This window comes from Quercus robur, chromosome 9 (genome assembly GCF_932294415.1).
Source record: "Quercus robur chromosome 9, dhQueRobu3.1, whole genome shotgun sequence".
Lineage (NCBI taxonomy): Eukaryota > Viridiplantae > Streptophyta > Magnoliopsida > Fagales > Fagaceae > Quercus > Quercus robur.
Window position 1 is genome coordinate 53,081,944 of NC_065542.1, and position 11,350 is coordinate 53,093,293.

An 11,350-nucleotide genomic window follows, 5' to 3' on the forward strand; every position below is an offset into this window, starting at 1 on the left:
ATGCCTCTCAAGGATTTGACAATGGAGAGGAAGAGAGTGAGGGAATTTGATGAGACTCTAAGGTAGAGATTGTGGGTGAAACAATCTGGTTTTTCTTTAGGGTTTCTCTCTCAAAATTCTCTCTGGAAGCTCTCTTTCAATCGTGGGTTAAAAGGGTATTTATATTGGAGTGAAGAGGAATGTGAAACGTCAGGTTTTTCCAAAACAGGGGTGGCTCGCGACTTGACCTCGCGGCTTGACCAAGTCGCGAGATCCAGTCGCGAGTTAACCGTATGGCCAGTTGTCCTGTTTTGTCCTGTAGTGCTCCAGCTAGCATGACTGTTCATCTTCCAGCATGCTTGGCACGTGTGCAGCTTCTGGCGACTTGCAGCCGCGAGTCCACCCGCGAGTCCCAGCCGCGACACTCTGTTTTCTTGCACACTCTTGAGCAATCTTCACTCTATCTCACTCACTACCCTTACAACAATCCCACCTAAATACAGGGTTACTAAATGCTGAATTACAAGCAAATTTGGCACGGAATAAAGCCAATTAGATGGTTGAATAAATTCAACCTTACAAATTGATTGTTAAAATAAACCAACATTAAACTATTAAACTTTAATTATGGAAACAATGTTTTATAACAATTCTTAAAAAGCTGTCTAGAACAACCTAACATAAAAATTATATACATAAGAAATCAATAAACATATACAAATGTTATAATGAATTATAGAATCAATTTAAAATGTAAGATAAATAAATAAATAAATATATATATATATATATATATATATATATATATATATATGGTACAAATAGATAAATATAAGGTTTGTCAAGCAAGCTGAGGTTTGGGAAGGGAAAAAAAAAAAGTCTTTCTACATCTTGTGATAATGACGAAGACATAGCAGGTATTAGGGTAATTTCTATCATTGATAAGGGTAATTTCTATTTTCATCTTCCGATCATGATGAAAATGCAACCACCAACAACCTATTAAGACATAGCACATCAAGGGAAATAATTAATAAATCAACCAAAGAATAAAACATACATACGGACACATAAACAAAACATAACTCTCACTAAAGTGTTTTAAGTAACTTCCTTAGACAATGTGGCTCAAGCCACAGCAAACCCTTACATGTAAATTAATGGGGGGGAAAACCCAAACACTATGACACTTCACAGCAAAGATTGAATAATTATAAAAATGGAAAATAAATTGAAACGAAATTAAGTCAAATCATTTTTTTCACAGTAAATTTAGTAAAGAAAATTGAGTATAACACATACACAACATTGAAATAGTGAAAAATAAAAACAGAGATAATGGGAAATATACATTAAGTTTGAATTATAACACATCCCAGTAAAGAAAATTGTCAAAAAAAAAAAAAAAAAAAACCTTCAAATGATCCAAGTTCAATCAAACAAAACTATCAATTTATATAAGCAGAAAAGCTGACATGGTAACTTCACTTTTTAGCTTAGCATCAAAATAAAACAATTAATTATGAAATTCAAAGGTTGCTCCAAAAGAATAAAGCCTAAAGCCTCGTCCTTGGACTTGCTCATAATACAACAATACATATAATTAATAGAAACAAAGAAATGCACTTGTTCAAAAATAATAATTAAGTAAAATAAAAAAGTTCTACTTATTAAAATCTTTGAAATACTTTATTCCTTGCTGAATGACTTCCTGCTTCATCTCTAAATCTTGTAGGTCCAAAGTTGTTAACAACCATGCCTTTGAACATTGTGTTTAATCTCATAATTTCTTCATCGGCTAAACATAAATTAAATATCATCAGCCAATGTAAAAAATATTCCTAAACCTAGAAAAGCTTACATAATGCAAGTTCAATCTTGACCAAGGAAAATCCAATAAATAAGAAAAACAAAGTAAAAATAAACATGATATGATAAAAATTCTAAGATAGCTTGGTTATATTTATACACACAAAAGTAAAAGTAATATTTTAGCCTGGTTATATTTATACATGTAAATTATAAAGCAAAAAAAAATAGTAACAATAATTAGTTTAGAATATTTGCAATTGCCTTTGATAATCACATGCTTCAATCTATTATATAATTTAGTCTTCAAAATACATTGGTTAATGGTTACACGCCCATATAAGTCAATTTTTTTTAAACATGTGTGTGCACCAACATGTAATTGTTGAAACAATAGGCCACCATAAACCAAAGTTTAAAATCATCTTCACGTTTGCAAGAACCTTTTTCATAAAATTTTAAAATAAATATAGTACGAAGCAAAAAGTTTGACTACAAACTCGCTTATAACCAATGTCTACAACTCCCACTAAAAAAATTTGTTAGGTTCTAAATGTTTAGAACAATTGGCAAATTGTGAACATAAACTTGTCTAGATATAGATCTTAGAGTCTATAGGTTTTATTAGACAATGCTCAAGGTAATTCAAGTCAAGATTCAAGAACATACAAGCTGCAGGAAGAAGACTTCATATTCTGCTTGGTTCGATCGATCGAAGAACAGGCTCGATCAATCGAAAATCATATCTGCAAAATTTTAAGTTGGCCCAAATAGCAGCTTAAGCCCATTAAGGATTAGGGTTTCAGATCTACTTCTCCCATTATATAAAGGAAACCCTAAGCCACGTTTTTGAGACTGAAGAGAGAGAGATTAGAGTGCCTCTTGTACCTCTTTTGGTTTTAGGGTTTTGTACCCAAACCTCTCTAAAGTCTTGGTTGTTGAGAGTTGTATTATTGCCCATATTGCTGTTCGTGTAAATCGCTTGTGAGATTTAGAGGAGCTTTCCTTTACACAAACTTAGAATTTTCAAGGAGGAGACATTTTTCTACCCCTTGATAATCAACTCAGTTGCTGCCATTGGAGCTTAAAGAAACATAAGCGGGTGTGCTTGTATCTGGTGGTGAATCCAAGAAAGAAGGAGTCCGTGGATTCGGAGCTTGCACGTGGTCATGTCAGTAAGTTCTACTGGTGGGTAGCAATAAGAAGTCGAGCGTGGGGGCTTGTAAGTCTTATTGTATGAACTTCGATTCTTTCAAGATAGTGGATTCAAGTTTACCTTGAGGATAGCTAGGTCAAATCCTCCCCAGGTTTTTACCGGTTTGGTTTCCTGGGTGATCATATCTTTGTGTTATTTATCTTTCCGCTGCTTTGCATGATATGATCTTTGTAATTGTGATAACCTAGATTTGTTAAATTGGGCTAAGTAACAACTTGGCTAATTACCTAGGTTAATCCAATTGTGTTTTAAGGGGTCTAAAAACTATCAAGTGGTATCAGAGCGGTAGCTCTTTTGTTTTAGATCTTTTGATCTAAGAGCTGATCCTTGACCCCTGTTATCATGGATAATTTGGAGTGTCTTTCTAATTATGTTTCTGCTCATGCTTTTGTTGATTTTATTGATGCTTGTAAAACTCTTCGTAAGGAATTATTGAAATCTATGAAAATTGCTAAGAAATTCAAGGAAGAGTTAAAATTGACTAATTTTGAAAAAGAGGAATTGCTTGTTAGATTAGATGAATCTAATAAAAAGAATGAATTTTTGAGAAATCAAATTTCCTCTCAAGATGAAAAGATAAAAAGCTTGGAACAAGAGTTAGTTGAATCTAAAACTAAAATTGAAAATTTGACTTGTACCAAGCCTACTATTGATAACAGAAATGTTTATGTTTCTCTTAAGCCTAAAACTGAGAAAGTTTATATCCCTTCTTTCAAGAGAAATGATAAAGAAAAGGTTTATTTTGCTAGGTTAGACAAAGGTAAAAGTTCTGATGTAGACGCTGAAATTTCTAAACCTAAGTCTAAACCTACTGTTAGAGAGCATAATAAATCTGTTTTTGTGCCTACCTGTCACCTTTGTGGTGTTGTTGGCCATATTAGACCAAATTGTTCTTTGTTGAGGCAAAAACCAAAATCTGAGACTAGATTTGCTGTTAGAAATACTGATGTTCTTAAATTTGGTCTTGTTTGTCACTTTTGTGGTGTCTCCGGTCACATTCATCCTAATTGTCATAAATTGAAATTTAAGCATTCAGTGTTTCAATCTAGGACATGTGATGATATTTCTCCTGCCATAAGTCCATATAAATTGTTTCATATTATTTTGAAAAATTTAAGCTTGTTGGCTTGTGAAAGGAATTTGCAGGATTTCAGTCTTTCTCGGAAGATTGGTGTAATCCCTCAAATACACTCTACTTCACATGGATTTTCACCTACAAAACTGAAGACTCGTGCCAGATGGGTGAGAAAAAATTCTCTAAGGTGAGTGTTGCTGACTTGTCCCTGATTTAATTCTTTCAATTGTTTATGGACATGTCTTGTTTTTCTCTTTGGTTGTTTTGTTTCTTTTAGAATGTTTTTTTTTTATTTAATAAAAAAATCCAAAAACATTGAAAAATTTTCAAAAAGACAAAAATATTTTATTTTGAGTCTTGTTTTATTTTTTCTTGAGGATTACATGAATTATGATATCTCTCTTGATTTAGAACATGCTTGACATTGTGGAAAAACTTGAATAGTATGTGTTATATAAGTGCTAAGCTATTACTGATTTTGTGTGAGTATGTACTAATTTGTACATGTACTCAGGGTTAATTAAGAAATTGATATTTCTTGTTTGCGTACCCTCTATAGTTTAGTTAAGCACTGTCATGCATTGCATTTGCATTGTTCATTTAGCATAATATGTGCTTTTTTTTGTTTTTAGTCATATAGTTTTTTAAAACCAAAAAGATTTTTGTGTTTTGTATTTCACATCTTGGATTTATAATCAAGAATTGGCCATATCATCTTTACATAACAAGTTTATGTACCTTGTTTAGCTTTGATGAGCTTATTTATTGCACTTGACCAGTTGAAACTTTGTAGTGCATGTTATGTGGGAAAGATGTTTATGGTGTTTATCACTTTGTCTTAATCTTGAAGTCACATGTTATTTGACTGTCGGACTTGATCCTTTTGAGAGAGACATAAATAACCATCTCACCACTGTTCACTAGACAATCATGAACACCTTAGTGCATATCGTAAGATTTTATGCTCGAGAAAGTGTAGCACATGCACAAAAAGAACATAAGGTGTAGCCTCGGTTTAATTGCTTAATGCTTAAAATTGGTGTGTACTATTAGGCTTGATGCCAAATCACATAATTAAAATTGGTGTGTACATTATCCTGACTTTTTAATAAGTTTCTGAATGAATTAAAATTGGTGTGTATATTATGAGGCATAATTCAAGAAACTTACATGATTGCAAGCTTATGATCTAGGAGATGTGGGAGTTATATGATGTAACTCTTTAGGTGATAGTCTCTTTCAAATTCTATGTGATGAATTTTGTAGACATTATGATTGATTTCTATTTACATATCACCTCACATATATCTCAAGCTTTTACTAGTTGCACACACTACACAAGTTACTCTTTGCTAAACTTGGTACATTATATTGTATGTGATCTTGTTGTGGCCATCCAATATTAAAGTTCCTTGATTTTGATGCAAAGTGTGCTTAATGTTTGAGTTTTTGAGGACAATTGGTTGAAAAACTTGTTTTTAGAAGATCTGGGTTGAATTCAAGTTTTTTTTTTAAAACTTTTAATCTCATACTCATACATTTCATTCATGAAATATTGTGCTTTGAGGAGTTTCTGCATTAAATTGCTCTATTTTTTCAAAAATTTGATTTTTCCATGCATCATTTATGTTTAGGATTCACATGCATTGCATTGTTTTCTGTATCCATCTTGCAATTTTGCAATCATATCTCTCATTGTTTTCACACATAACATGCATACACTTTGCTAAATTGGGTACTCAACTTGATTTAAAAATTGATTGATTAATTTTTGAGTTATGTACTTTCTAGTATATGCTATTTTTATGTGTGAATTGTAGAAAATTATTTTCTTAAGAGATATGATGGATAATCAATGTGCAAATATTTTCTCTACTCATGCAATTGTTTATGGGTCACATAGTGCCATGTTTGCATTTTATTGAAAGAGAGAATATTTTTTCTTCATGTGTATCCTCAATTTAGTTTTTTTTTTAAAACTTGGTTTGTGTCTTTTTATTTACCCCACCCCTTTTATTTTTCCCCAAAACTTGTTTTGTTTTTCCTATTTTTATAGGGGGAGAAATTTTTTTTAACCTTTGTGGTTCTTAGGGGGAGTTGTTGTTCTTCATAGGGGGAGTTGTCTCTATTTTCTATAGAATTGATTTGTTTTGTGTTCCCTTGATTCTCTTTTTTCTCTTATCCTTTGTTGCGTATGTTTACTTTTTATTGAGTTGTCTTTGTCAATACGTGACAAAAAGGGGGAGATTTTAATGAAATGTGGGAATCCTGTTTGTTTTGTTTAGGGGGAGTTGAAATTGTTTTTGAAAGGGGGAGAATATAAACTTTTTGATGTATCTAACTTAGGGGGAGAGTTAGAATTTACTTTTGATTTTTATATTATGTTTCATATTATTGTTTATATGTCTTTCTTTTCACACATGTGGTGATGTGTTTGTTGAGTGTTTCAGGAAAAATAGGTTCATTCTAATCAAGACCTTCTACCTTTTCTTGCAACTTCTAGGTTAGGAGTCTTAGATTGGGATTTGTGATGTAATTGGGCATTTTTATTGTATTGGGTTGTTCTTGTATTTGAGCATTTCATTTTGTATGAAAGTTTTGTCACGAATTGCCAAAGGGGGAGTTTGTTAGGTTCTAAATGTTTAGAACAATTGGCAAATCGTGAACACAAACTTGTCTAGATATAGATCTTAGATTCTATAGGTTTTATTAGACAATGCTCAAGGTGATTCAAGTCAAAATTCAAGAACATACAAGCTGCAGGAAGAAGACTTCATATTTTGCCTGGTTCGATTGATCGAAGAACAGGCTCGATTAATCGAAAATCGTATCTGCAGAATTTTAAGTTGGCCTAAACAGCAGCTTAAGCCCATTAAGGATTAGGGTTCTAGATCTACTTCTCCCATTATATAAAAGAAACCCTAAGCCACGTTTTTTAGACTAAAGAGAGAGAGATTAGAGTGCCTCTTGTGCCTCTTTTGGTTTTAGGGTTTTGTACCCAAACCTCTCTAAAGTCTTGGTTGCTTGAGAGTTGTATTGTTGCTAATATTGCTGTTTGTGTAAATCTCTTGTGAGATCTAGAGGAGCTTTCCTTTACACAAACTTAGGGTTTTCAAGGAGAAGATATTTTTCTACACCTTGATGATCAACTCAGTTGCTACCATTGGAGCTTAAAGAAACACAAGCGGGTGTGCTTGTATCTGGTGGTGAATCCAAGAAAGAAGGAGTTCGTGGATTCGGAGCTTGCACGTGGTCGTGTTAGTAAATTCTACTGGTGGGTAGCAATAAGAAGCCGAGCATGGGGGCTTGTAAGTCTTATTGTATGAACTTCGATTCTTTCAAGATAGTGGATTCAAGTTTACCTTGAGGATAGTTAGGTCAAATCCTCCCCATGTTTTTACCGGTTTGGTTTCCTGGGTGATCATATCTTTGTGTTATTTATCTTTCCGCTGCTTTGCATGATATGATCTTTGTAATTGTGATAACCTAGATTTGTTAAATTGGACTAAGTAACAACTTGGATAATTACCTAGGTTAATCCAATTGTGTTTTAAGGAGTCTAAAAACTATCAAAATTAACATAATTACATATTTTGAAAATTGAACTGTTGGATTGCATATTCTTTATGTTCTTAACACGCGTGTCAAATTTCATACCAATTAGATTTACTATTCAATATGAAAAGAAAACTGTAAAATAAGAAAAAATAACCCTTGAATAGCTCAATCAAGTTGTTGCATAATACCACAGCTTTCCAAAGTACTATGAAATCATAGGTCAGAACTTTGGTGATACTTAGTGTGAAAGTATTCAAGTTCTCTAAGTGCTACATAAAATCACAATGTTGGTCAAAATTATTCAACACACTTAGAAAGAATTTAGTACCAATTCAAAATGATAATTCAGCATTTATAAATTAGAAAGCAAAGACGATCAATATTAAATCTGGATAACCCATTTTACCTAAAAAATGTTCATATCCTAACACTAATTGATAAAAAAATATCTATATTAGAATTAATTTGTAGAGGAATAATCACCAAATTCAAATATAATAAATGCATAAATAAAAATAATTCAAAGACATGCATCATGTAAGTTTGAGAAAGTTGTAAGGTGCAATGAATACAGAAGAAATTTCTAATTCTATCAACGTGAATTAGTTACATTTAAAATTACCTGATTTTTTTCTATCCTTCTCACGCTTTCAAAAATCTTCTTAAGTCCCTCTTCGTTTGATTTTTAAATGCCCTTACAAACACAAAGTGTCATTGAGCAGCATTTAGAAATTCACCCAGTGAAAGTTTTTTAAAATTCTTTTGAAAAATTAAATTGAAATCTTACAAACATATGAATGTACTTTAGTGACTCTAGTGGAAAACACTTGAACAACATGACTAACCCTCCAAGATAGCAAAATATTATAACAAATTAAGATGCATCAAACATGAAAAGAGCAAGAAACTAAAAGTATATGAATGGATAAATAAGAAAGGATAACGCGATAAAATCTAAAACAACAATTCCATAGCGAAAGAGTAAAGGGTTCTTCAAATTGTTCATATTGTTAAACTCATATCTCAAAGGAAACAACAATTTCTGAAAAATTTATTGATTCTATTCTTTTAAAAAACAGGTGGAGCACATCATTAAACAAATATTTGAAATAAATAAATATTGGGACTTGAAGCTCAAATATTTGACATCTAAAAATATTTTCCACGATCTGTATTTCTCTACACCTGTTGGTCTGCATTTTTTGCAATCTGCATACTTGTTGCTCTGAATTTCTCTGCGCGTACCTATTGCTCTGTACTTCTCTACTGTATTCAGCTTCTTGTTCTTTCTACTTTCAGCTTCTTGTTTCCTCTATATTTGGATTTCAGGGCTGTCTTATATGTATTTGTTTTCACCTGTTATCAATAAATAGGAACAAAAATCCAATTCAGATGCAAAGTCTGCAATCTTAGCCCTATTGATCAAATATGGTCAACCTCATTCTACATTACAAAGTGTGTGTATACCAATGAAATACAATTTAAAAATAAAATTGGCACAATCACTGTGATATGTGAACTATATGAAGAAAAAATCTAATACACAGAAGTATATACTGGAAAAACTTGATAACAACGCTAGAAAAGAAACATGGGAAACGAAATTAGCAAGGGAAAAAATGTTTCAACAAAAAATTTAAAACAGAATAAATATAATGAAAGCTTTAAATTGTAGAGATATACTCAAAACAAATTGACCCTAATTATCCAAAAGGAAAACCAAATCCAACACAAATAATAGATTTTAAAAACCATTCTTAACCCAAATTCCTTATTCAAAACCAAATCTAAGCCAAAAAAACTGAATGCAATCCAATCCAGTCAAAATACCCCGACCAAAATCAGATTTGACCCCAAATTAAAAAATAAAAAAAAAAGTAAAAAACCAAAAAACGGAGACTATACTGGTGGAGGGAATGGGTTTGACGATGGCAGAGGTGTGGACTATCGCTTGACGCAGTTGGGAGCAGATTTCTTAGTTTTTTTTCTCTCTCTCCACTCTCTGTTCCTAATAGACTCATTCTCTCTCTCTATGTTTATCAAACTCTCTCTCTCTCTCTCTCTCTCTCTTTTAATCCGTGTTTTCTGTTTTAAACTTTGTAGGTTGCATAATAAACAGTTAAAACTTAAAGCCTCAAACGGTGCAACGTGCGGTATTTTGTAACTTTCAAATTGTAAGCATGGTAGGTTTTTAAGTGGGCAATTTTCCTTACATGTCATCACAGCCTTAATTCCTGGGAAAGGCTGAAGCAATGGAAGTAAAATTAAAAGTTATATGAAAGAATTAAACTGGAAAGCATTAATCAAATTTGCTTTCCTATATAGCTAATTGATTAGAAATATAACCAACTATTTCATTTTTCATCCTATTATAAGACTCAATGGAACTAAAAAAAAATTGTCAAGAACTATATAAAATCATCCATCACCAAACACTCTACTTTATCCTTATTTTTGTCATATATCTATGAGTTTCAAAACTAGGCAAAGTTGTAGATAAATGAATCAATCCTTGAGCATGTGCACACGTTTAGATTTCTTGAGAAGCAACACAAATATTAAGAGTTGGATTCACTACTTCCAAGAGTCATCTGAAAGATTAATTAATCTTTGTGTTGATCATGGCAATATACACTTAAGCAACTATATTTTAAAAAAATTAAAAAAAGATATATGTAAAGAAACATCCAATAGATGTCCTATAAATAAAGAGGAAAAAGTACAGATTAACTATTATAAGAAAGATATAAAAGTATAAATACATGTTTAGTGACAGATTATTGTAGACAGAGAAGCGGTATCTAGCAAAGAAGATATGATTGGCAACATTGGCCACGCTTTGAATTCTTTTGTCCCCTCACTATGAAGATTGTAAACTTACTTACAGGACAGCCCCAAAACCAATTCAATTCCTAATATCCAAAACAAAAACAAATACTAAATAAATTCTAATTTTCTAACCCAAATACCTGAATCAAAACCAAATCTAACCCAAATGCCTAAATCCAACCAAATACCCAAACATAAATCATACTATCCCTGAGAAAATTATCTTTTTTTGATAAGTAAATCTCTGAGAAAATTATTCTTTACCATAACATACAAAGCAATAAATTTTGTACAAAGAACATCATTCTTTCAGATTTAAGAATTTAAAACATGCAAAACCTAGAGAAACCCAACATCAAAAATAACAAAATCATGACTTAAAAGAATCTTTTAAAAAAATATCGTCTAAAATCTACAATGTATAAACAAAATAAAAAAATATTTTCAGATTTCAAAATCCCACAATTTCAATCCCCCTTACAAATAACAGAACATGTAAGAGACGTAAAGTTAGGTGAATATTAGGAAACAAAATTGGTACCTTTGCTTTGATGAAATTAGAGACTCCAGATTGAAGAAAGATTCCACTTCATCTCTGCAGAGAAAGAAATTGAATGTTTTACATCCAAAAGAGAAGAATTTAAACAAATTGTAAGGTTGAATTTAATCAATCATCTTATTGGCTTTATTCCGTGCCAAATTTGATTGTATCTCAGCATTTAGTAACCCTGTATTTAGGTGGGTTTGTTGTTAGGGTAGTGAGTGAGATAGAGTGTTGATTGCTCAAGAGTGTGCAAGAAAATAAAAACTCGCGGCTTGATCTCGCGGGTGACTCGCGGCTGCAAGCCGCTAGATGCAGCACACGTGCAAAGCATGCCAGAAGG

The 11,350-nt window shown here is 32.0% G+C and overlaps 1 long non-coding RNA gene across 1 annotated transcript; it reads right to left on the reverse strand.

Moving 5' to 3' along the window:
• Nucleotides 1-851: 851 nt before the first annotated feature.
• LOC126700530 (uncharacterized) lies at nucleotides 852-11,087 on the reverse strand. The gene is made up of 3 exons (XR_007647212.1): nucleotides 11,008-11,087; nucleotides 8,823-8,993; nucleotides 852-978 (listed from the first exon to the last, which is right to left on the reverse strand). It is a non-coding gene; the product is annotated as an uncharacterized LOC126700530 (long non-coding RNA).
• Nucleotides 11,088-11,350: the final 263 nt, after the last annotated feature.